The sequence below is a fragment of the Papio anubis genome, chromosome 8 (genome assembly GCF_008728515.1).
Source record: "Papio anubis isolate 15944 chromosome 8, Panubis1.0, whole genome shotgun sequence".
Taxonomy (NCBI): domain Eukaryota; kingdom Metazoa; phylum Chordata; class Mammalia; order Primates; family Cercopithecidae; genus Papio; species Papio anubis.
The window spans coordinates 40,755,852-40,781,631 of NC_044983.1; the positions used below are offsets into that span (position 1 = coordinate 40,755,852).

The 25,780-nt window shown below is 46.4% G+C and overlaps 1 protein-coding gene and 1 non-coding gene across 5 annotated transcripts in view; both read right to left on the minus strand.

Moving 5' to 3' along the window:
- PLAT (plasminogen activator, tissue type) overlaps window positions 1–9,667 on the minus strand; it is a 41,246-nt gene extending 31,579 nt beyond the window's left edge. For 2 of the 4 annotated variants that reach the window (XM_021942274.2, XM_021942277.2), the window contains exon 1: window positions 1,210–1,437. The gene's annotated coding sequence lies outside the window, so the exon portion shown is untranslated. Of the gene's footprint in view, window positions 1–29; window positions 1,183–1,209; window positions 1,438–8,891 lie in introns of those variants that run through there. The other 2 variants (XM_021942276.2, XM_021942275.2) reach the window with 2 other exon arrangements.
- Window positions 9,668–19,688: 10,021 nt separating this feature from the next.
- On the minus strand, window positions 19,689–19,790 carry LOC116268775. The gene has a single exon (XR_004175940.1). It is a non-coding gene; the product is annotated as a small nucleolar RNA U13 (small nucleolar RNA).
- Between the last annotated feature and the right edge of the window lie 5,990 nt (window positions 19,791–25,780).

Genomic DNA, 25,780 nt, shown 5'->3' on the forward strand with positions numbered 1-25,780 from the left:
GATGGAGCTATTCATATCTCAATACTCACGGTGTCCCTGCCAGTGCTGGAGTCCGACTCTGCCTGCACAGGAAGCACGCACCCAGCAGCTCAAGCTGACCGTCGTGGATTGATTCTAGATCCCAGAATGAGTGTTCTTGCCACAGCAAGTACTGCTAGGAAGTCACCTTTGAGGGAACTCCACCTGACAATGGTATTTGCAGGACCGCTTCCTGGGATTGCAATGCACACACATACACACACACACACGACATTTTTTCTGTTATCAAGCAGCTACAGGAGACCACCATATTATTCCCAATTGGCCGCCAAATGCATCCTTGTTACCACACTTCTTTGAGCTTGAGTTTGTCATTAGTTACCTGGGACCTCGGCATGTTTTCCTCTTCCCTCCCTCCCTTCCTCTCTCCCTCCCTGTGAGGTTAAGAAAATAAAGATAATAACAGTGAAAATCTAGAGAACCCCACATGCTTTCTGCAGAGTGCTTTAGGAATAAAAGACATTGATGTTAGTTTTTTCCCCTGTAATTAAAATGTCCTTTAAGGAGGACTACACGCTTGACTGATGCACCCTGGGCAAAAAGCCAGAGGGCCAAACTGACCTGTGGAGACTTGTGGAGGTGGCACCTAGGGAGGAGATCAGAGGCATTTCTCTACCCCACGGGGTAATGTGGGGCGCGAAAGCCACCTGCTTCCCTCTCCCAGCACCTAGCGAATAGTGCTCTGGAAGTAAGGCCCCTCTGCTCCATCCACAGCCTCAGTTCCTTCCTGGGAGTTCATCGGGGGAGGGAGGAAACTGGGGGACCCCAGAGGGCCCTCGCAGCTGTCACAGCCACGTGTCCCAAGGCAGCCGATTTTCCTTTTATTGCCTGCTCATCTTGAGGTGCTCCCACAGCCTATTTGGGGCATTTCTGTATCGTTCTTTTCACCTTCCCCCTTACTCTGCCAGCAGAGGCTCCTCCAATGAATGCAAACTCCCTAGTCTCCCTTCCCCTGACTCCCTCTCACCTCCAAAACACTCCAGCCTATCCCAATCACATGCAAATGCAAACAGACATCTCCCCTCTGGAGTGGATTCTAGCGGATCCTCTAGTTGCCTGAATTACAAAGTTGGTCCGTTGGTTAAAGCATTCCTTCACTGGCTCAGCTTGCTGGAAAGACTTTTAAGAGACAGAAGAGGAGACAGACCCCAACACAGAAACCCGACCTACCGCGGCTTGCTCCTTGCCTTTCCTCGCAGAGGTTTTCTCTCCAGCCCTGGACTCCTGTAGGATCTCAGCTCTGAGCTCCCTGAACAGCTCCAGCCTCCTTTAAGTTTCCAGGCAGGGGGTGGGGTCGGTGGCCCCGGCTGGGCGGGTTTCTGTGTGGCGGGAGGATGCTCAGTGGACAGGGCCATGAGGGAGCTGGGGCGGGCCTGTTTTTATAAAGCAGGGGGAGGAAGTTCACGGTGGAAGCAGCACAGCCCATCCTGGCTTCGGGCCAGGCTGATTATTCACAACCCTGATGTCATTGAATCGCAGGAATTTGGAAGTGGGACGGGATCTTAAGATTCATCTTCCTTTAGAGTCTTAGTGTCCAAGACTTAAAAGGGACTTTCAGGACCCTGTGATGACAAGAAGTGTTTATAATTCTAAAGGCACCAGGCTGCGGCTGGGAGTGGGGTGTCTTCTGGAATCTGTGGCTGTAGCTCTGGCCTCTCAGGACATGAGAGGTTAAGATTGGAACACTTTGTGTGGTGGCGGGAGCTTAGGGGGGTAGCCACTGAGAAGGCAGGACTAGCCTCTGGCTCACCTGTGGTGGGAGGTGCCCCATGGGGATTTGCTCCAGTAGGCATCTCAGGCCCAGCTCTGTAATTTTAGGGAGAATCTTTCTCTTCCCTGTAAAGTGCAGGGCTGCAGTAGGTGGCCTCTGGGGAGTTTCTGACTCCAGCATCCCCTCGAGTGGGCCCAGGGAATATACACAGGGCCTTGGGGCCAACATGCCTGAAATTCGATCAAAGCCATCAGCCCTTAAGCCCACAGAAGCCTTTCAGTGTTTGCTTGTAAAATGCCCCTGGAAATAGACAAGCCATTTCCCTTGCTGACACCTTTTCAGATGACTAAGAAATAAAAGCCCTGTGGTGTAGGGGAAAGTCTTAGGTTTAAATCTGGCTGTGCCAGTAACTGGGGTATGACCTCAGTCAAGGTTTTCAACTATGCTGAGCTCTGGCTTTTGCATCTGCAGGTCACGTGAGGATCAGAGAGAAGCCATGCATGTCAGGTCCCTGGCACATCATGGGGCTCAGCAGGAGCATCTATCATCATTGGTTCATGTCTGGCTGAGACCAGACCTTTTAAAAATTAGAGAGAGGTGAAAGAAAGAATGCAGGGAGGGAAGAGAAGTTTGGCAGAGGAAATTGCGGGACGACCAACTATCCAGGAGAGGCCAGATTTCATACATTCTGATCCTAAATATACTCATATGTGTCAAACCATGAGTGCTGAGTTTGAAGTTGAAAGGCACCTAACTGCTTTTCACATTGCTTTCAAACTGCTTTTCCACATTTTTATCAAGCTGCAACCCTGCTGATGGTCATTGTAGAAAAGGGGCACTGGGGGTGGGTCGCCTGCTGAGCGTGGGAGGTAGACCTCCCATGAGCGGCAGCAACTGTGGGTCTGTCTGGTGGGCACGGGGCTGCTTTGCTGCAATGTGGTCTAAGATGGTGAGATGGTCTAAGACGGTGAGGTGGTCTAAGATGGTCAGGTGGTCTAAGATGGTGAGGAGGGAGGCTTTTTTGGGGGGTGGGGCATTGTGGTTCAGCAGGGAGTGCTGGTCAGGAGGACTGTCATTTGAACTCTTGAGAGGATGGTTTTCCACTGAATGGTTGCACTTAAATACTGGAACCCGAACCTCTATGGAAAACAACATGGAGATTTCCCAAGTAACTAAAAATAGGACATCTATTTGACCCAGCAATCCCACTACTGAGTATCTATTCAAAAAAAAAAAAAGAATTCATTACATCAAAAAGACACCTGCACTCATGTGTTTATCACACACAATTCATAACAGCACAATTCACAGTAGCAAAGGCACAGAATCAACCTAAGTGTCCATCAATGGAGGACTGGATAAAGAAAATGCACATATACACCAAGGAATATGACAAAGCCATAAAAAACAATAAAGTCTGTCTTTTGGAGCAACATGGATGAAACTGGAGGCCATTATCCTAACTGAAATAACTCAGGAACAGAAAGTGAACAACCACATGCATTCACTTATAAATAGGGGCTAAACAATGGGAGACTGAGAGGAGAGGGTTTGCACATCATTAGCCGGGGCCCTGAGCTTTGCTGAAATATACCCGAATGATTAAGACCCAGTAGTACCCTGCAGCCCTAGAAACTGGGGTATCTGTGTTCCTTCTGAATTGAGATCGGTTTCCCTTGGACAGATTCTGGAGAAGCCTGAGAATGCAGAAGTAGGAGTGGGCAGGCTGATAAGGTGACAGTGGGAGGCTTGATTTTAGTCAAGGGATCACGTCGAGGAAAAGAAAATAATAGAAAAAAGGGAAATAAATCTTGGTGACCTCACATCCTGGGAACATTTTATCAAAGTCCTTCGTTTTCAAAACAGAGAAATAAATCCAGGCCTAGATAACACAGATACAAAGTGGGCACAGGGAAACTGGATGGGGAATTGCTGCAGAGCTTTTCCCAGCCCGGCTGTTTCTGCAGCGGGCGCCTCCTCCGTGGAATGCATGAGTCATGCAGGTGGCAGGGGCAGAGAACAGGGGCTGCTCGGACCCTTCTCACTGGGGCAGGTGGCAGGATGGGCATTCGAAAGAGAGCCATGCTGAGACTCTTTTCAGCTGGGTAAGAAATGACGTGATGTCTCTGGAAACTCAGAGAAAGGAAAAGTAGGCAAGAAACTTATGACAAGCTGGTTTTGGACCAGAAGATGGACATTTTGTGTCTAAACTAAAATTTAATTTTGGTAGTCATCTGGTTTTCCAGGGAATGGGGTAAATGTCATGATGGATCTGAAATCGGTGTTATTGTGCACGCCTTGTCTGGGTCTCAATCTAGACCAGGAATCCCTGACCCCCGGGCCGTGGACTGGTATCTGTCCATGGCCTGTAAGGAACCAGGCTGCACAGCAGAAGGTGAGTGGCTGGAGAGCTAGTGAAGCGTCATCTGTGTTTACAGCCGCTCCCCATCGCTCGCATTACTGCCTGAGCTGCGCCTCCGGTGAGATCAGCAGTGGCACTAGAGTCTCATAGAAGTGCAAACCCTACTGTGAACTGCACATGCGAGGGATCTAGGTTGTGCACTTCTTTTTTTTTTTTTTTTTTTTTTTGAGACGGAGTCTCGCTCTGTCACCCAGGCTGGAGTGCAGTGGCCGGACCTCAGCTCACTGCAAGCCCCGCCTCCCGGGTTCACGCCATTCTCCTGCCTCAGTCTCCCGAGTAGCTGGGACTACAGGCGCCCGCCACCTCGCCCGGCTAGTTTTTTGTATTTTTTAGTAGAGACGGGGTTTCACCGTGTTTACCAGGATGGTCTCGATCTCCTGACCTCGTGATCCGCCCGTCTCGGCCTCCCAAAGTGCTGGGATTACAGGCTTGAGCCACCGCGCCCGGCGGTTGTGCACTTCTTATAAGAATCTAATGCCTGATGATCTGTCACTGTCTTCTATCACCCCCAGATGGGACTGTCTAGTTGTAAGAAAACAAGCTCAGGGCTCCCACTAATTCTACATTATGCTGAGTCATACCATTATTTCATTATATTTTACAATGTAATAATAATAGAAATAAAGTGCACAATAAATGTAATCCTCTTGAATCATCCCGAAACTGTCTCCCCTCCCCCGTCCGTGGAAAAACTATCTTCTACAAAACTGGTCCCTGGTGCAAAAAAGGCTGAAGACCACTGATCTAGACTAGACTCCCATGGTGGTAACAGCACCAGTTGTGTGAATTCCACTCAAACAACGAGAAACATAAAACAGGACAAGCTGAAGGCATGGGAAGAACTCTTACAAATCTTATTCTTGTTAAGAGCTGTTCACCAAACTGTAGCAGGAGGTCTTTATTCTTGCAACTCTTTGGTAAGTTTGAGATTGTTTCAAAATATTAAGTTAAAAATTGGATTATTCTCTTGGAGCAGTGATTTTTTGAATATTTAGCCTGCTGACATGCATTTTTAAATCCCCATACAAGATGATGATAGGTATTCAACATTGTTTTGACTATCTAAAAACTGAAAATAACTTAGATGTCAAAAAATAGGGGCCTAGTAGACTAGGACATGTTAGAATAGTGCAATATTGTGTAACCATTGGGATGACTGGTAACATAATTATACCGACATATCAAAATCAGTCATAAAATTGCCTTGCCCAAAAGAAGAAGAAAATAAATTTGTACATGAGCTGTGATATAAATAATGTAGGTCAGGCATTGTCACGCCCATAATCCCAGCCCTTTGGGAGGCTGAGGCAGGCAGACCACTTGAGGTCAGGAGTTCGAGACAAGCCTGGCCAACGTGGTGAAACCCCATTTCTACTAAAAATACAAAAATTAGCCAGTCATGGTGGCGGGCACCTGTAATCCCAGCCACTCGGGAAGCTGAGGCAAGAGAATCACTTGAACCTGGGAGGTGGAGGTTGCAGTGAGCCAAGATTGTGCAACAAAAGTGAGACTCCATCTCAAAAAATAATAATAATGTAAACACTACATAGATATATGGATAGAGATTAGAAGAGAAAATGAGATGTTGGAGTACTGTCATTATTGGTGAATTGTTTTTCAGTTCCTTTAGTGATGCTTCTAAATGGCTTTCATAAAAGTAGACGTACTGGCTCCACCCTCGGTGACCAGCCCAACACTCTCTCTCTGGCCCTGGAAGGGCCTGGTTGTTCATGGAAGCATGTCAGAAGAATAGGAATTTTCCTTATTCCTTATGATGGAGTATCCATGAGTTTATTCAAATTATTTTTGAACACATCTCATTTTCAATCAATTCTTTTGTGGAGTGAGTTGAGTTTCTTAGATTGGTTTGCTGATTCTCCAACACAGAACTTTCTCTGCTCCTAAATCTACCTCTTTTGAGCCTCCTAACACATCCCACATCCCCAGCTATCAATCTTCAAATAAACACCCCCCCCCAACCCTGCCCCGAGCTGGTGAATATGCAGACTACTGGAATGAGCCTGCGCCTGGAAGTCAAAAAGTTTCCTTTCTCTCCTCTGAGGTCAGTTGTGCGACTCTGGGCAAGTCCATTTGCCTTTGCTAAGCTATAGGTTCCTTGCGTTTCAGATAAGAGAAGTAAACTCACAGGATTATTATTTGACTCAAATAGGATACCATGGGAAGGAAAACGCTTTGGGACATGCTATTGGTGACTTAGTAAACTGTTTTATAAACATTTTTTGTAGCTTTGTTCTTTAGCTATATCCATCCTCAGAAGGAAAGAACTTTGCAAGGGAAAGCCTCATACTCTTTTCTCAAAGATGAAGAAAGGAACTTTAAAGAGCCCCTGACTGAAATTTTCTCCAACTGTCTCCTAAGCAACATAAGTCACACACACGAAAAAAAAACCAAGGCTACAAAGTTAAGAATTGGAGAATTCTCTCAGAGCAGCAATTTTTTTGACTATTTAGCTGATATGGTTTGGCTCTGTGTCCCCACCCAAATCTCACCTTTAACTGTAATCCCCATAATCCCTACGTGTCAAGGGCAGGACCAGGTGGAGGTAATTGGATCATGGGGGCGGTTTTCCTCAAGCTGTTCTAGTGATAATGAGTGAGTCTCACGAGTTCTAGTGGTTTTATTATCGTCTGGCATTTCCCCTGCTTGTGCTCATTCTCTCTTCTGCCGCCCTGTGAAGAGGTGCCTTCCTCCATGATTGTAAGTTTCCTGATGGTCTGCCAGCCATGGGGAACTGAGTCCATTAAACCTCTTTTCTTTATAAATTATCCAGTCTCGGGTATTTCTTTACAGCAGCATGAGAACGGACTAATACATTAGCCGAGTAAAATACATTTTTAAAATTCCCATACAAGATAATGATAGGTCTACAACTTTGTTTTGACTGTCTAAAAACTGAAAAACAATAGTAGTTTAAACAAAAAACAATATCACTGCACTAAGTACAAGATAATAACAGGGGAAACTGCGGAGGGAAGAGAAGGGATAATAATATGGGAACTCTGTGCTTCCTGTTCAATTTTTCTGTAAACCCGAAACTGCTCTAAGGAATGTCTATTAATTTAAAAAATATTGACAAGATGCAGTGGTTAACATCTATAATCCAAGCACTTTGGGAGGCCAAGACAGGAGGGTTCGCTTGAGTCCAGAAGTTTGAGACCAGTCTGGGCAACAGAGCAAGACCCTGACTCCGAGAAAATATTTTTTAAAAGTCATTCAGGGCTTGAATCTGGGAGGTGGAGGTTACTGTGAGCTGAGATCGTGCCATTGCACTCCAGGCTGGGCAACAAGAGCGAAACTCCGTCTCAAAAAAAAAAAAAAGAAGAAGAAGAAGAAGCCATTCAGGAGGCTGAGGCAGGCAGACCACTTTAGCCCAGGATCCCAGGGCTGCAGTGAGCTATGATCATGCCACTGCAGTACAGCCTGGGCAACAGAGCAAGACCCCAAACTCTAAAAATAAAAAAAAGAAAGTACTTGCAAATGAAAAATATTATCATTTCTAATATTATAAAATCATATCTATATTTATGTATGCATATTATACATAAGAATTTAATTTTATTTGCAGAAATATTTGGTCTGTGAGAACATTCACTGCCATCTGCTTATTTACATATCCAAGTATATCATAGCTAATGAATATAGGAATTTTATCACAGTCTTATAATTTTAAGGGTGTCTATGGTCAATCTGTTTGGTAAAATTGAGCTACTCTTTATTTAACTTAATTAATTTTGAGACAGGGTCTCACTCTGTTGCCCAGGCTGAAGTGCAGTGGCATGATCTTGGCTCACTGCAACCTCCACCTCCCCGGTTCAAGTGATTCTCTCACCTCAGTCTCCTGAGTAGCTGGGACTACAGGCACTACTTAGCCATGCCTGGCTAATTTTTTTTTTTTTTTTTTTTTTTTGATAGAGACAGGGTTTCACCATGTCAGCCAGGCTGGTCTCGAACTCCTGAACTCAAGTTATCTGCCTGCCTCAGCCTCCTAAAGTGCTGAGATTACAGGCATGAACAACTGTGCCCAGCCTACTCCCTATTTTAAATGTGCAAACTCTGCAAAGTGGCTGTGCTGAGGCACTTCCAAATGCCACCCGGCTGGTACTGGAGTTCTGGTTTCTGCTCTATGGGTCCTTCTTCTTCTGGACCTGGTGCCACCAACCTTTGCAGCCTCCTATGGAGGATGGTGCTTGTTTCCTTTCAGCCTTTCTGGTCATTTCTTTTCTTGTTTTAAAATAACAACACCAGGTCAGGCGAGGTGGCTCACTCCTGTAATCCCAGCACTTTGGGAGGCCAAGGTGGGAGGATTCCTTGAGCCTAGCGGTTTGAGACCAGCTTGGGCAACATGGTGAGACCCCATCTCTACAAATAATTCAAAAATTAGGTGTGGTGGCACATGCCTGTAGTTCCAGCTACTTAGCTACTTAGGAGGCTGAGGTGGAAGGATCCCTTGAGCCTGAAAAGTTGAGGTTGCAGTGGGCTGTGATCGCATCACTGCACTCCAGCCTGGGAGACAGAGTGAAACCCTGTCTCTAAAACTAAAAAATAAATAAACAAACAAACAAATAACACTGAAAATAACCAAAACCAAGTCAATATGGATAACTCAATTCCTTCTGACCCCAGGGTGACTCCAGAGTCCCAGGCCATGGCTGCGTCTGGGGTGGGCTCCTTTGGGAGAGTGGCCAAAGCCCTACTCACCTCAGTAATGAGATCACTCAGACCTGGGGGCAGGCGCGTTCCAGGAGAGCATGGTGACTTCCGCAGCAGAGGCTCTTGCATCAGTTCTGGTCACCCACGGGAGACTGCATGTGCTCAGGGTGACGGGAACACCACTGTTTACGTGGGACCCATCTCCCGCCATGGCATCACAGGACTCACCGCCCCAGCCTCCTTCCTGAGTCAAGCATTTTTGTCCAGTGAATACAGCTTTGGTGCAGCTTTCCGTAGCTCCTCTCTCCTCCTCGCCAGGGGAAGTGACACATATTTTATAGAGCTGTTCTTTTGCTTCATTCTAACTGTACATTTTTTCCTCTGTGAGGAGTTTGCGCCAATCGAAATGAACTTGAGATCATTTTCCCCCCAGCCTGTCTTTATCTAGGGGCACACGGCTTCCTGTCTGATTTTAGTCACCGATTGGATTGATGGGCTTAATCACATTCCAAATGTCCGTTGTCCTATCTCCCTGTGTGTGCAGGACTGGCTCAGTCTGCAGCTTTTATTAGAAATCAACGGAAGCCACCAGAACACAGAGCCCTGAATGAGCACTATGGACCCAAATCATCCGACCTGAACTCCAATGTAGAAGAAAGCCCCTCTGTACGCACCTGCTGACCTGCCTGTCACCACTCTCACAGCTGTGCAGGGACAATGGCACAGACCCACCCATTCCAAAGTTACCATCCGATATGTGTGGGCTCATGCAGAAAGTATGCTATAATGTGAAGACATAAATCAGATGGAAAAACACATTGATGCCAACTTTTTTTTTTTTTTTGAGACAGAGTCTTGCTCTATCACCCTGGCTGGAGTGCAATGATGTGATCTCGGCTCACTGCAACCTCCGCCTCCCGAGTTTAAACGATTCTCCTGCCTCACCCTCCTGTGTAGCCCACTACCATGCCCGGCTAATTTTTGTGTTTTTAGTAGATATGGGGTTTCACCATATTGGCCATGCTGGTCTTGAACTCCTGACCTTAGGTGATCCACCCGCCTTGACCTCCCAAAGTGCTGGGATACAGGCTTGAGCCACTGTGCCCAATGCCAACTTTTAAAAAATGCACACTCCCTCAAAGGGTTAACAGCACAGGAGAGGTTGTTGCTGAAGGTTTGCAAGGTAATTGCTCTGAAATCATATTAGAAACCAAAGCAGTAGGTGTGCTTCCCCAGTAGAGAGTGTTGACAGGGACTTGGGTTTAGAATAAGAAGGAAAGAGTTTCCAGCATGTCAATGGGCACGGTGGTAATGGTTCACGATGGGTCATTGAGTCTAGGCTGACAGAGGGCAAAGGGCTGAAAGATAGGGAGGAGTGGCGCTGAGGAGCTGTGGAGACTCCAGGAGCAGGAGGCAGGGAGCTGGGAGGGCCATCACACACAGCTGTCCCCCTTAACCACAAGGATGTGTTCCAAGATCCCAATGGATGCCTGAATCCATGAGTAGTACCAAGCACTATATATAAAATGCTCTTCCCTATACATCCATACTTAGGATCAAGGTTAATGTGGCCGGGCGCGGTGGCTCATGCCTGTAATCCCAGCACTTTGGGAGGCCGAGGCAAGTGGATCACTTGAGGTCAGGAGTTCGAGATCAGCCTGGGCAACATGGTAAAACCCTGTCTCTACTAAAAATAAAAAACTTAGCCGGGTGTGGTGGCGTGTACCTGTAGTCCCAGCTACTCAGAAGACTGAGGCATGAGAATAACTTGAATCCAAGAGGTGAAGACTGAAGTGAGCCGAGATCGTGCCATTGCACTCCAGCCTGGGCAACAGAGGGAGACCGTGTCTCAAAAAAAAATTAAAACAAACAAACAAACAAAAAAAAATGGTTAATGTATAAATTAGTCATGGCAACAGACTAACAACAACAACCAACAGTAAAATAGAACAATCATATCAAGGTACTATAATAAAAGTTATGTGACTGTGGTCTCTATATATATACCTCTTTCTCAACTTATTATAGTTCTGAGCTGGGCACGGTGTGGCTCACACCTGTAATCCCAGCACTTTGGGAGGTCAAGGTGAAGGATCGCTTGAAGCCAGGAGTTCAAGATCAGCCTGGGCAACATAGTGAGACCGACCTCATCTTTACAAAAAAATACAGAAAATTAGCCAGGCATGGTGGTTTGCGCCTGTGGTCCAACTACTTGGGAGGCTGAGGTAAGACGATCTCTGCAGCCCAGGAGGTCAAGGCTGCAGTGAGTGCTATACCACGGGTAGTTACCCTGTGGAAAGTGAAACCACAGATAAGCCAGGGGGGGTCACTCTAACATGGAGCAGAGAAGGAAGCAGTGGTGGGGAAATGAAAGTATTCTGAGTCATCAAGGAAGGTGACAGTGATTCCTGATTCTGCATGGCGTGGCCCTCCAAGTCATCATACCACCACCACGATACCTCAAGGATGGTAAGGATTTGGAGAGAAGAGGGAGAGAGGAAGGAGAATCGAACAAGGAGAAGCAAGAGAATTCCCCAAGAGCCTGCCTTGCAGACCCCAGGTGGGCCTAAGGACCAACTTTGTAAGTGCATCGCCTTTCACAAAACTCCTTCATGCACACCACCACATCTGCTCTTCACAAGTGTCATATCCTGAGAAACAGACAGAGATGGTGTCATACCCAATGCACAGAACAGGAAACCAAGGCCCAGAGAGGTCAGGTGACTTGCCTATGGCACAGGTTTGCTCATCGGTACATAAGGGAAACCAACAAGGCCAACCACAGTGGAATCTGGGTTCCAGCCAGGGCGCCATGCACAGAGACACTCCATGCCTTTGGGCCACCTGTCAGCCTCCCAGAAGGCAGCTCAAGTGAGGACGGAGTTTGTTGATGTTTTGTCTGCTGCGCTGCACGCAGAGCCCACACCAGAGGAGAAACACCGACGACAGCATGCTGGCCAGGAGGGATTGCGGTGGCAGTTGCATGTCCTGTGGCTTCCTGGAGCTCAGGCCACCCCTGCAGATGCTGCGGCCGGTCCCCAAGGCAGAGGGGGCAAGTGGGGCTCCTGTCTCCGCAGAACATTCCTGAGACTTTGCATGATATTTCCTCCTGCTTGCTCACTCATGATGGGAACAGAGAACCCTTCCTGAGTCCCACAACTGCCCCACATCTCCTCTGGGGCCTTCTGTGCCCATCTCCCAGTTAGGAGCCCCCGGCTGAGCACAGGAACCATTGGTCTCAGTGGCTGCAGCCTCCTGGCCAGAGGGCAGGTGCCAATCCGGGAAGCTGCAGCTGCGGTGGCACTCTGCCCTCACAGCAGCCTCCACCCTGCGGGGCCAGGACAGGTGGCCCATTTTCCATCCCCACAGATGCCAAAGGCATTGCCTGGCCAGAGTCTTTAAGTTGTCCCTGCAGATGTTGGCAGCCTCCTGGCCTGCGCTCAGCCACTAGGATGTCAGAGCAGCAGGAGGTTGTGCTCCGGAAGGGCAGAGCTGTCCTGGCTGTGCCACAGGGCCAGGAGGGGAAGCCATTTTCCAGCTGAACGAGGCTGGAGGAGGCCAATCGGGGAACAGGCCCACACGTGGAACACATCTACCCAAAGGCCCTGGCATCCCGCATTAACATCAACATGATCCAGAGGTCAAACCACACCCGAGACCATCTGCCGTGAGCCACTGAGCAAGCCACTTCGCTTCTTGGACCGAGTTTCCTCATCTGTAAAATGGGAATGTGAGCGGGGCACAGTGGCTCCTGCCTATGACCCCAGCACTTTGAGAGGCTGAAGCAGAGGGATCACTTGAGCTCAGGAGTTTGAGACCAGCCTGAGCAACACAGTGAGATCTCATCTCTACAAAACATTTTAGAAAATTAGCCTGGCTTGGTGTCTGCCTGTGCTAACAGTGACTCGAGAGGCTGAGGGTGAGGTGGGAAGATTGTTTGCTTGAGTCCAGGAGGTCGAGGCTGCAGTGAGCCATGTTCATGTGACTGCACTCCAGGCTGGGTGACAGAGCAAGACCCTGTCTCTTAAATAAATAAATAAAACAAAATTAAATAAAATGGGAATGCACCTGACACTATCTACCCTAAAGGGGGTTTAGAGGATCAAAGGAGATTTTGTGCAACATTTCTATAATCAAGCATACATTAAATTATTATTCCCTAATAAGTAACTTTGTAAACTGCACAGACCAGAAAGGAGGATCGGGAGCAGAGAAGGTGGGAAGGAATGCAGCTACCTCTGCAGCTCTGCCTAGGAGCCCAGCTGCATGGGATGTTGTTCAGGCCGCCCTGGGGTCCTCCAGCTGTGCTAGTGGAAGCACTGGGGGTTTAGGGGGTCAACAGTGCAGGGAGCAAAGCACCCAGTGGCTGAACAGCACCATTTCCCTGAAGCACTCCTGCCTCCCCTAAAAAGCAAGTAGTGCCTGACTGCCAAATTCCTATAAACGATTCAAGGTAAAGGAATAAACAAAAATACATCTGAAGTGCTCCTATCCGGCAGCCAGGAGTTGGACAAAAAGTCAAACTCAAGTGTTTATTAATATATTAAGTCACCTACCCTCCCAAGCTGAAAGGAGAATGTGCTTCAGTGGATGGTCCAAACTTCCTCAGTGGTGACAGAAGACATCGAAGGACCAGGGCCCCCTGTTGGTGTGTGCTGGCACGCCCACCGCAGAGAACATTCTGGGAACCCAGGAACCTGCATTCTTATTTCCTGGTGGTTTCAGGTCCCTGGGAGAGGCTGTGTTCCTGAGAGTGACTGCCATTAGCAAACGCATGTCTCTGTGATTCTGTGTGGCTCTCTTGTGCCCCCAACAAGATTATCCAGCATGCAGGGGAGGCCTCTGGGGTCTGGCCTCTTGCTGTAACCAGCTGTGACCACTGGCACTCCTGTTGTCAAGGTTTCAAACATTTCACCACCACGGGTTCCCTTGACCTGACTATAATTCTAAAAACAGGCCAGGTGTGGTGACTCCCGGCTACAATCCCAGAGCTTTGGGAGGCGAAGGTGGGAGGATTGCTTGAAGCCAGGAGTTTCAGACCAGCTTGGGCAACATAGCAAGACCCCATCTCTAAAAAAAAAAAAAAATTTAAAAATTAGCCAGGCATGGTGGCAAACACCTGTAGTCTCAGCTACTCAGGAAGCTGAGGTAGGAGGATTGCTTGAGCCTGGAAGATTGAGGCTGCATTGAGCTATGATTGCTCCACTGCACTCCAGCCTGGGTGACAGAGCAAGACCATGTCTCTTGAAGAAAAAGGGTAGGGAGAGGCGCAGTGGCTCACTCCTGTAATCCCAGCACTTTGAGAGAGTGAGGCAGGAGAATTGCTTGAGCTCAGGAGTTTGAGGCCAGCCTGGGCAACATAGGGAGAGCCCGTCTCTACAAAAAAAAAAAAAAAAAAAAAAAAAAAAAAACTCTCAGCCAGTTTAATGTCATCATCACTTCCTAAGAAACTGATTTGATCGTTTGTCAAAATCTGACATTTATAAAATCTGACTGTATAACACTTCCTCGGACAGAACTTCTGCCAGGTTTCCCTGCTGTTCTCCTATCCCCAGAGTCCTCTCTCTGGTTCTAGGACGTCCTGGAAGCTGTCCTCAGGAGCACTGTGCCAGGAGGGGAATCTCTCCTGACGGAGCTTTTCCTGATCCAGAGAGGCTGCTTCACATCACAGTTTCACTCTGGTCTACTTATTAGGACCCAGGAAGCCTTGCTTCCATCAAACAGAACCTATGCCTCTAATTCAAGGCACAGGAGGGGCCCTCCCTCCCCTGGGAATGAGAAGGACAAAGATGAAAACACGCATATGATTATGTGCTCAGCCTTCTCCTCCTCAGTGCTGGGTTCTGCTAGGCCAGGTAGCGTGCTGCAGAAGCTAGTGACATTTGTTCTTGGCCCTCAGGACAAATGTCTCAGAAGTCTAGGGAAAGGAGACAGGGAAGTACTAGAGCTGGCGGGTGGAAACACTTTTCTGGGAAGGGCCGGGTGGTGAATAGTGTAGGCTGTACAGGCCGCATGATCTCTGTCGTAACTACACAATTGTGCCCTTGCAGTGTGAAAACAGCCAGGGATCCTATGCAATGAGTGTGGCTGTGTTCTAATAAAATGTTATTTCTAGGCCAGACACAGTGGCTCATGCCTGTAATCCCAGCATTTTGGGAGGCTGAGGCAGGTGGATCACTTGAGGTCAGAAGTTGGAGACCAGCCTGGCCAACATGGTGAAACCCCATCTCTACTAAAAATGCAAAAACTAGCCAGGAGTGCTGTCGCGTGCCTGTAATCCCAGCTACGCAGGAGGCTGAGGGAGGAGAATCACTTAAACCCGGGAGGCGGAGGTTACAGTTAGCTGAGATCGTGCCACTGCATTCCAGCCTGGGTGACAGAGTGAGAGGTTATTTACAAAATCGGGTGGTGATTTGGATTTAGTCCGTAGGCTGTTGTTTGCCACCTTACACTAGAGAGGAGACACACAGGACAGAAGCAGCTCAAAGGAGGGACTGGTCGCTTTTACCGAGCAGGGGGTTAGAATGGGACAGGCTTCGTAAGACAGGCATTGCTGTGCAGACCTGAATAAGGGAAGTAGGCATTTGCCAAGCAGGCTGGGGCGAGGGGCACTGCTGGAAAGGGGGGCATAGGTGGGAGCCCAAGCCCTGCAGCATGGCATCGTGGCGGCCATGGCAGTCTCAGCCCATCAGTGTGGCTGGAGTCGGGGGAGGTGAAAGCCAGAAATTAGGCTAGACAGGGAGGCGGGGCCAGCTCTGAGAGGCACTGTGAGCCACGCTAAGGGCTTTGGTCTTTATCCTCAGGGCAGGGAGAATAGGAACTAATGGAGCCTCTGGGTTTCATCGCTGTTCCAGATAGTTTACATAAATGATTAATGATCTCATTCATTCTCACGAAATTTGATGAGGTGGGTGTTACACATCCCATTTTGCAACAGCAACACTAGCTCAATGTTTACTGCTTTCCCTAAGTGGCAGAGTCCGGTCCAACCCAGATCCTCCAGGAGCTGGACCCCTGCTCTCTCCACAGTGCAGCCTCCAACGGAGCCTGAGACCCAGGACGCTTTTCCTCCCTCATCCTATTGCCAGGAACCACCCCCCTCCTCACCCCACCAGCAGGAAGGGTTCAGAGAATGCCACGATTTCCCAGAGTTGGACCCTGGAACCTGGGGTGGTACAGGGTGGGGACCTCAAGGCGTTGGCCACTCACCCCGGGAAGCTGCCTGGGGATGCAAAAGCCTAGCTCCCTTGGGGAGAAGGGAGTGGAGTGTTTGTCTGCTCTGCTCCCTTCATCCTGGCTGAGACCCACCCGGAGCCCACCCAAGGGGTCGTGGCTCCGCAGCTCTGTGACTGAGGTCACCAGGCGAGAGGAATTCCAGAGATTCCTGCTGAGGCGTCAGCCCCAGCTCATCTCCTCTCTGCACCCAGTTTACTCGGTTGCTTAGTTGCAGAACATTTTGGTTCTTTTCATTCCACTCTCTGAAAGTTGGAGCCATTTGCAAGAACAGGTCCCTTTTCCTCTGTCATATGCACCAGGCATTTGGGGAATCCTCACCGAATATCTGTTGAGTTAAACAATTAATACTGAAGTGCATCATTTGTACAAATGCCTTTTATTTACTCCTTCACATTTACTCCACACCAAGCAAGACCTTCTGCCACCATTTTATAGAGATTTATCCTTAAAGAAGTCTGGCTCAGCCAAGTGTGGTGGCTCATACCTGTAATCCAGGCACTTTGGGAGGCCGAAGTGGGTGGGTCACCTGAGCTCATGAGTGTGAGACCAGCCTGGCCAATATGGCGAAACCCTGTCTTTACTAAAAATACAAAATTAGCCAGGCATGGTGGCAGGTGCCTGTAATCCCAGCTACTCGGGAGGCTGAGGCAGGAGAATCGCTTGAGCACAGAAGGTGGATGTTGCAGTGAGCTGAGATAGCACCACTGCACTCCAGCCTGGGTGACAGACTGAGTCTCTCTCTCTCTCTCTCTCTCTCTTTATATATATATAATTTTAAAAACAGCAAAGAAATCTGGCTCCTTGCAACTCAAAGTGTGGACTTGGGACCAGCAGCAACTGGGAGCTTGTGAGAAATGCAGATTCCCGGGCTCCACCCCAGACCTGCTGAACTAGAAGCTTTATTACAAAAAGATCCTCCGGTGTTTCATGTGCACGTTAAGATCTGAGAAACAATGGAGACGTGATTTTGCACTTGTGCCCTGAAACAATCACTAACCCCAATTCCATTCCTTTGATAACTTCTAAAGTGATATTCTTTATATATTCAGAATCAAGTTACATTCCGAGTTCAGAAAACATCATGAGCCCCTACAAATTTCCTCTTCCAAATTCTTCCCCTTGAGTGTACCTGTCCCATCCCTGTTTTTGGCAACAATAATGGTTTTAAGTAGGTAAGAAGGAAGTGAGTAGAAAAATGTTGAAATGACACATTTGAGGGTGACAGCCGAACACCTCGTCTCTGAAATTGCCACTCTGCGTAGGGTGTGTACATCCTGTGCCCTGTTAATTCATTCCTTTGCCAAGTCTTTAGCCATCTAAAGAGAAGATAAGGTGGTTTTTCCAAGGTCTCGCACATAGCAGCAGGGATGGGGAGGGGAGAGGGACACGTAAGCCCAGAGGATGCCCTGGTTGTGCCAATGTCCCCGGAAAGACAGGAGAAACCCATGTGCCAGGCCAGTGCCCTCCCTTGCCGTGGCAGGCAGGATTTCTACATTTCTGGCTGCAGCAGCTGCTGCTTCATGGCCACTGCCTGTGGTGGAAGGAAGAATGCCAGCTCCCACATCAGACACCTGTTTTAAATCTTAGTTCCACAATTTACCAGTAGTGTGGCCTTCAGCGAGACACATGCTCTCTGAGCCTGTTCCGACAGGGACAATATTCACTTTGCAGAATAGCTCTGACGACTGAAGAAAACATGTCAGCTGGGCCTGCAGTGTTCAGCTTGTATTAGATGTTATTTCTCAGAGAGGTGCCCCTAGTCATCTCCCAACCACGTGTTGTACACATTGCCACCTCGTTCCACAACCTTCACTGACACTCTGCTACCTGTGGGAAAATGTGCAGACTCTAGAACTCAAGGCCTCCCCGATCTGGTCCCCATCTCACACTTCCAGCCTACTTCTATCCTACTTCTCCTTTAAATGAAGGTGTGCTAACAAATCTGATTTTCTTATTTCTAATTTACATAATTTTTTTTCTAGAAATATATAGACAAGTCCAATGGCGCAGGAATCCCCAACCTCCCGGCCATGGACTGGTGCCAGTCCATGGCCTGTTAGGAACCGGGCCACATAGCAGGAGGTGAGTGGCAGGCCAGCTAGCATTACCACCTGAGCTCTGCTTCCTGTCGGATCAGCAGCAGCATTAGATTCCCACAGGAGTGTGAGCCCTATTGTGAACTGCGCATGTGAGGGATCTAGGTTGTGTGTGTGCTCCTTATCAGAATCTAATGCCTGATGATCTGTCACTGTCTCCCATCACCCCTAGACGGAACTGTCTAGTTGCAGGAAAACAAGTGCAGGGCTCCCACTGATTCTACACATTATGCTGAGTCGTACCATTATTTCATTATATATTACAATGTAATAACAATAGAAATAAAGTGCATAATAAATGTAATCCTCTTATATCTTCCTGAAACCATGCCCCACAACCCTGGTTCATAGAAAAATTGTCTTCTACAAAACCAGTCCCTGGTGCCAAAAAGGTTGGAGAATTCTTCAACGGACTGTTAAGAGTGCTGATTGAGACTAGGCTCAGTAGCTCACACCTGTAATCCTTTGGGAGGCTGAGGTGGGCGGATCGCTTGAAGTCAGGAGTTCAAGACCAGCCTGATCAAGATGGTGAAACCCCATCTCTACTAAAAATACAAAAATTAGCTGGGCATGGTGGCACATGTCTGTAGTCCCAGCTACTGGGGAGGCTGAGGCAGGAGAATCGCATGAACTCGGAGGTGGAGGTTGCAGTGAGCAGAGATCACGTCACTGCACTTCAGCCTGGGCAACAGAGTGAAACTCCGTCTCAAAAAAAAAAAAAAAAAGTGCTGGTTGATTATAGGACTTAAGCCACTTAATTGATGACTTCTCTTATGCCTGCTAGGGAATTTTGGTGTTTTTCTTCATGGACAAATAATATTCCTTATTTCCAAATAGCTGTACCTCTTTTTTCTATTAAAATAATCCTAAGGTTATTATTGGTAAAAGCGTATTTAAAGTTTAACCCAAGTTCCATTTAAACAACTATGTCAAAGTGAAGTTGGCCTCTTCCACTATTAATAAATCTTCTCACTATTTTGCAACATAGATGACTTCATTCTGTTAACTGTTAACGTTAGTTATGGGATTTTAAACTGATAAGAGTTGGGTGTATAGTTCCAGTTAATTTTTTATGCTAACTATGTAACTTTTTGTCTTTGCTCACTTTTATTATTACTTTGTTATTTTCTTTTGTTGTTGCTGTTTTTTGTTTTGTTTTGTTTTGTTTTTGTTTTCTTGAGATGGAGTCTAACTCTGTCACCCAGGTCGGAGTACAGTGGCGCAATCTCAGCTCACTGCAACCTCTGCCTCCCAGGTTCAAGCGATTCTCCCGCCTCAGCCTCTCGAGTAGCTGGGATTACAGGCTCATGCCACCATGCCCGGCTAACTTTTGTATTCTTAGTAGAGATGGGGTTTCACCATATTGGTCAGGCTGGTCCCGAACTCCTGACCTCAGGTATTCCACCCACCTCGGCCTCCTAAAGTGTTGAGATTACAGGTGTGAGTCACCGCACCCGGCCTACTTTGTTATTTTCATACAGCACTGTTTCTTTTTTTTCTTTTTAAAAATTTACATCACACAGGTAGTGTGCCGACATCTTGATAAGTTTTGAGGGAGGCACATCCACCCATGATCGTGAAAACTCAACCATCTGCTTATGAGCTACGAAAGGATTACGTAGCACTTCTTCTAGATTCCCAGTGTTGTTCATGTCAATGACTGAATATGAATATTTTGGGAAATGTTAAACACAATTTAATTAGACTTGGGAAAGGACTAGGGTGAATTCAGAGTAATCAGATGTCCCCAAAACTACCCCTAGTAAATTAGTTTCTTGGACTGAGCTATAATTTGATCATCGAAACCTTTTAGCATTCTTACCATGTTCTGACTCATGTCCTTTAGAAGTTCCAATAAAATGCATCATATTATGAATTACAGATTTTTCATTGAGGAGAGAGAGGGGTGGTGTATGAGCACTTTATGGACTGTTTTATTAATTGTCAAATTCTCCTTTGGACTATTTAACCATGGAGACCTTCATTCACATTGTAGTCTAAGCAAGTGAATGTAGCCTGTTGATTTAAATTTAAAGTCTGCGCTTTTCCTAACAGTTTTTTATTTTTTTCTTTTGTGAGATGGAGTCTCACTCTGTCACTCAGGCTGGAATGCAGTGGTGCAATCTGTGCTCGCTGCAACTTCCGCCTCCCGGGTTCAAGCAATTAACCTGCCTCAGCCTTCCAAGTAGCTGGGATTACAGGTACACGTCACCATGCCAGGCTAACTTTTGTATTTTTACTAGAGACGGCGTTTCACCATGCTGGTCAGGCTGGTCTCAAACTCCTGACCTCATGATCCTCCCACTTTGGCCTCTCAAAGTGCTGAGATTACAGGTGTGAGCCACTGCACCCAGCCTTCCTAACAGTTTTATAACTACACTTGTACTGACTCTTCTATTCAACCAAGGCTTTGCTAATATGGTGGGCAAATAAGCTGAGGTTATAGGAGAATATCATTTCTAGAAGAGGTTCTCAGAGAGATATTAGCACCACACATTTAATGTTAAGCCATTACTTGCAGTTCTCTGGTAAAAAAATTATTTGTCTGTATTTAGGACAAAGCATGGTGAGATACCTACTTCTCGTCAGGGTCTCGACTTATGTATTCTCTAATGTTAAAATCATTTTTGTAATATCACCTACTTACAAACCTAAATGTAATAATTTATTTAGTCAAGAATTATCAACAGATACTAAAACCATCAGGTGAAAGGTTATGGTAAACAGAATATTTTCATGGCACTAAATAATTATGCACAGATTCATTGCAAGTTGCAAAGAGAAAATGTAGTTTTATGATGGAGAGATCTGGCAGTCACCACTTTAATAAGGCAATCAAAATTAGCCTCACAGATAGTGGAACAACCTCACCCAATGTGCCTCCTTATGTGATGCAAAAAGTACACCCTATCATTCATGAACTCTTTCTTGTCCATAATGTTTAATCTGAGTCTATTCAAGGTGGTAAACGTAACCTCCAGGTCCCTGGAAGCAGAGGGGATAGAGAAAAACTTTAAAAAGCCATCAAGAGATCAATTACACAAATCTAGGCAACTTCAACCTGTGTAACATTCCACAAGACAACTGTCCCAGACTTACCACAAATTCAAGGTCAGCCAGATGCAGTGGCACACACCTATAACCCTAGCACTTTGGGAGGCCAAGGCTGGAGGGCCACTTGAAGCCGGGAGTTCAAAACCAGCCTGGGCAACATAGTGAGACCCTGTCTCTACAAAAAAATGTTTAAAAATTAAACGGATAGGGCACGGTGGCATGTGCCTGTGGTCCCAGCTACTGCGGAGGCTGAAGTGGGAGGATCGCTTGAGCCTGGGAATTCAAAGTGCAGTGAGCTGCGATCGCACCACTGTACTCTAGCCTGGGTGGCACAGCAAGATCCTGTCTCTAAAAAAGAAGAAAAAAAAATTAAAGTTATGGAGGGGGAAAAAAAGGGCTGGGTGTTTCAGGGCTAGGCTGAAAGGGATGATGGAAGAACACACAACTAGCGCTTGCAAACAATGAAAGCTACAAAAGACATTCCTGGGATCATTTCAGAAATTGGAATACGGTTTGCATGTAGATGATCTTATGGAAATATGATTTGTTCTTACAGGTCTGATAATAGTACTGTGCTTACATAGGAGATTATTCTTAGAAGATTAACACTGGAGGCTGGGAGCAGTGGCCCACACCTGTAATCCCAGCACTTTGAGAAGCCAAGGTGGGCAGATCACCCAAGGTCAGGAGTTTGAGAACAGCCTGGCCAACACGGTAAAACCCTGTCTCTACTAAAAATACAAAAATTAGCCAGGGGTGGTGGCTGGTGCCTGTAATCCCAGCTACTTGGGAGGCTGAGACAGAAGAATCGCTTGAACTTGGGAGGTGGAGGTTGCAGTGAGCCGAGACTGCACCACTGCAGTCTAGCCTGGGTGATGAGAACGAAACTCTGTCTCAAAAAAAAAAAAAAAAAAAAAAAGCTGGGTGAGGTGGTGATGCCTGTAGTGCCAGGTTTTTGGGAAGCTGAGGCAGGAGCATCGCTTGAACCCAAGAGGGGGAGGTTGCAATGAGCCGAAATCATGCCACTACACTCTAGCCTGGGTCACAGAGTGAGACTCCATCTCGAAAAAAAAAGAATATTCACACTGTAATATTTAGGGATGACCTGTCATTCATAATAATTTCTACAGCTTATTTTCAAATGGTATAGCAAAATCTAAACAAACATTTTCTATTTAGCTATCTATCTATCTCTCATCTGTCCACCTAAGAGACAGGTTGAGAGAGAAAGAATGCACAAATATGATAATATGTCAGCAATTGTTTAATCTGGGTGGAAGGTGTATAGATTTTCATAGTACCATTCTTTCAACTTTTCTGTGTTGGAACCCCTCCCCTTCAAAAATGGAAAAATAGTTTTAGCTTCATTTTTATTTCAGCTGGAGCCATCCATGATTTAGTTGAAACTTAACTTCACTTTGTAAATCTTAAATATACTGTACATTGGTGAGTACTGGTTTAAGTGAATGGTATGAATTCAGTTACTATGCTAGAATGAAATTTACCATTCTGAGGATAGCTTAGTTAAACCCTCAGGTATCACTTGATTTTCCAAAATCACTGCTGATTTCCAGGTGACACAGTCGAACAAGATATGGTGAACTGCCTCATGGTGTGCTTGCTGCCAGGGCCCTTGAGCTTTCGGTGAACGAGGGGCCCTTATGATCAGTGTGCTGATGCTCCCATGCATAGTTCTGCTGACAACTAACAGTGAAGCCAGGCCCAACCTCTATGCTTCTGGGCCTATAAAAGCCCATCTGTGGGTTTCCATTGCCCGGCTCTCATATAAGCTAAGTTAACTCGGGAAGCTTTTGTGTCCTGTGTCTGTATTATTATTACTTTTTTTGAGACAGAGTCTCACTCTGTTGCCCAAGCTGGAGTGCAGTGGTGTGATCTTGGCTCACTGCAACCTACATCTCCGGGGTTCAAGTGTTTCTCTGCCTCAGCCTCCCGAGTAGCTGGGACTACAGGTACCCGCCACCACGCCTGGCTAATTTTTGTATTTTTAGTGGAGACAGGGTTTCATCATGTTAGCCAGGCTGGTCTCAAACTCTTGACCTCAAGTGATCCGCATACCTCGGCCCCCAAAGTGCTGGGATTACAGGTGTGAGCCTCCATGCCCAGCCTGTGTCGTTATTAAAGCATAAAATCAAGTAGTTTACATAAATGTAAATCCAATTTACAAGTATTATAGGACACATTAGTAACTTAAACATTGTTTATACTTAACAATTAGCCTTCTCATATAGTGTAATAGCTATTGCTGTTGTAGATACTAATCTTCCTTTAGAGGCTTAACAAGATAATAAAAGTAATAGGGTTAGTAATTCAGGGAGGTGGGAGGATTTGTGGTGAATTAATTAGATTAATTTAATTTTATATTTATTTCTACTTTATACTTTTTTTTTTTGAGATAGAGTCTTACTCTGTCACCCAGGCTGGAGTGCAGTGGCCTCGGCCTCCCGAAATGCTGGAATTACAGGCGTGAGCCACCATACCTGACTACTCACAAACATTAAGTAAACAGCATTTCCAGGTTGCACTTGGCAAGCTGTGATCCTATTTTTTGGTTTCCATGGCCATATCAGGGTTGCAGCATCCTTCATATTTAATAAGATACCATGTGACCTGGGTGATGGCAAACTGTATCCATATGATTCGTGCACTTTTCTGTTTTTCTGCTAAGGTTACATTAAAATAAAACAAAACAAAAGATATCCAACAGATGAAACCAGTTATGCATGACTACAGATCTATTAGTCATGAATTCGTTGTCATAATGTTTTATTTAAGAGAATGAAGGTTAATTTTGGGTTGCATGATCTTGAAGAAAGACTCAGATACTAGCTGTCTATATTTTAGCCTAGAAATTGCTTTGAACAGTGGCCCAGTGCCAAGAAGAAGGATCCTCGGCCAAGTACCTTGGGGCACATCTGTGGTCCCAGTACTTTGGGAGGCTGAGGCAGGAAGACTGTTTGAGCTCAAGAGTTGGAGACCAGCCTGGGAAACATAGTGAGACTTCACCTCTACTACAAATTTTTAAAAAATTAGCTGGGTTTAGTGACACACGCCTGTAGTCCCAGCTACTCAGAAGGCTGAGGCAGGAGGATCGCTTGAGCCTAGGCGAATTGAGGTTGCAGTGAGCTATGATTGTGCCACTGCACTCCAGCCTGGGTGACAGAGCAAGACATTGTCTTAATTAATTAATTGATATATAAATTTCCTATATTCTATTATAATAATTCCATACAATTAGAGAGCTGCAAATAGTTAATTTAGACCTACCAGTGAAACAGTAATGTTTACATAGAGGAGGAAAGATCATTTTCTATTATACACAGTTCTTTTTTTTTTTTTTGAGACGGATTCTCATGCCTCAGCCTCCCAAGTAGCTGGGACTACAGGTGCCGCTACCTCGCCCGGCTAGTTTGTATTTTTTAGTAGAGACGGGGTTTCACTGTGTTAGCCAGGATGGTCTCGATCTCCTGACCTCGTGATCCGCCCGTCTCGGCCTCCCAGAGTGCTGGGATAACAGGCTTGAGCCACCGCGCCCGGCCCACAGTTCTTAATTGGAACTGAGAAAATAACTTTTATGTGATGAAAGTGAGCCTTTTAAATTAGCATCCCCAGGCTGTAATCCCAGCACTTTGGGAGGCCTAGGCGGGCAAATCACTTGAGCCCAGAAGTTCAAGAACCAGCACGGCCAACATGGCAAAACTCTACCTCTAATGAATACACCAAAAATTACCTGAGTGTGGTGGCGGATGCCTGCAATCCCAGCTACTCTGGAGGCTGAGGCATGAGAATTGCTTGAACCCAGGAGGCAGAGGTTGCAGGGAGCCCAGATTGCACCACTGCATTGGAGCCTGGGCAACAGAGTGAGACTTTGTTTCAGGAAAAAAAAAAGAAAAAAGAAAAGAAATTATTCAACCCCAGAGAGGCATAAAAATGAGCCAGCAATCATGTCCTGCTCCCCACTGAGCTATGTGTTCATCTATTGAAACTACTTGCTAGTGCCACAAGTAGTGAATTAACCTAAGAATGGTGCACTGCACACTATGACACATACCCTGTACCTTATAACAATATACAGCCAATCACAAATCAGTGCTATTTCTGTAAACAATGAGAATTCTGGACAAGCAACTTTGTATCCCCCTTTTATTGCCTTTAAAAATCCACTTGTAGCCAAGACCAAATGGAGCTTCTATTCGAGGTTGCTTGAGTCGGAGTCCTCCAGGCAGCTGTCCTCACATTGTCTCAAGTAGACTCTTCAAATTATACTTTGTGTCTCAATCCCTTCCTTTTATGTGGACAGGATAGACCCCTGTAACAAAAGACAGATTACAAGAGAAAAAGAAGCAGATGTTTAATTACATGTGTGCCTCATGTATACATGGGCGATACCTAAAAAATGAGTAAATCCCAGGCGTGAATCACTGCGTCCAGCCACTTTTTAAATTTTAAACATACTGCACACTGGAGAGTACTTGTTTAAGTCAATGATACCATTCACTTAAATTCAGTTGCTAGGATGAAATTTACCATTCT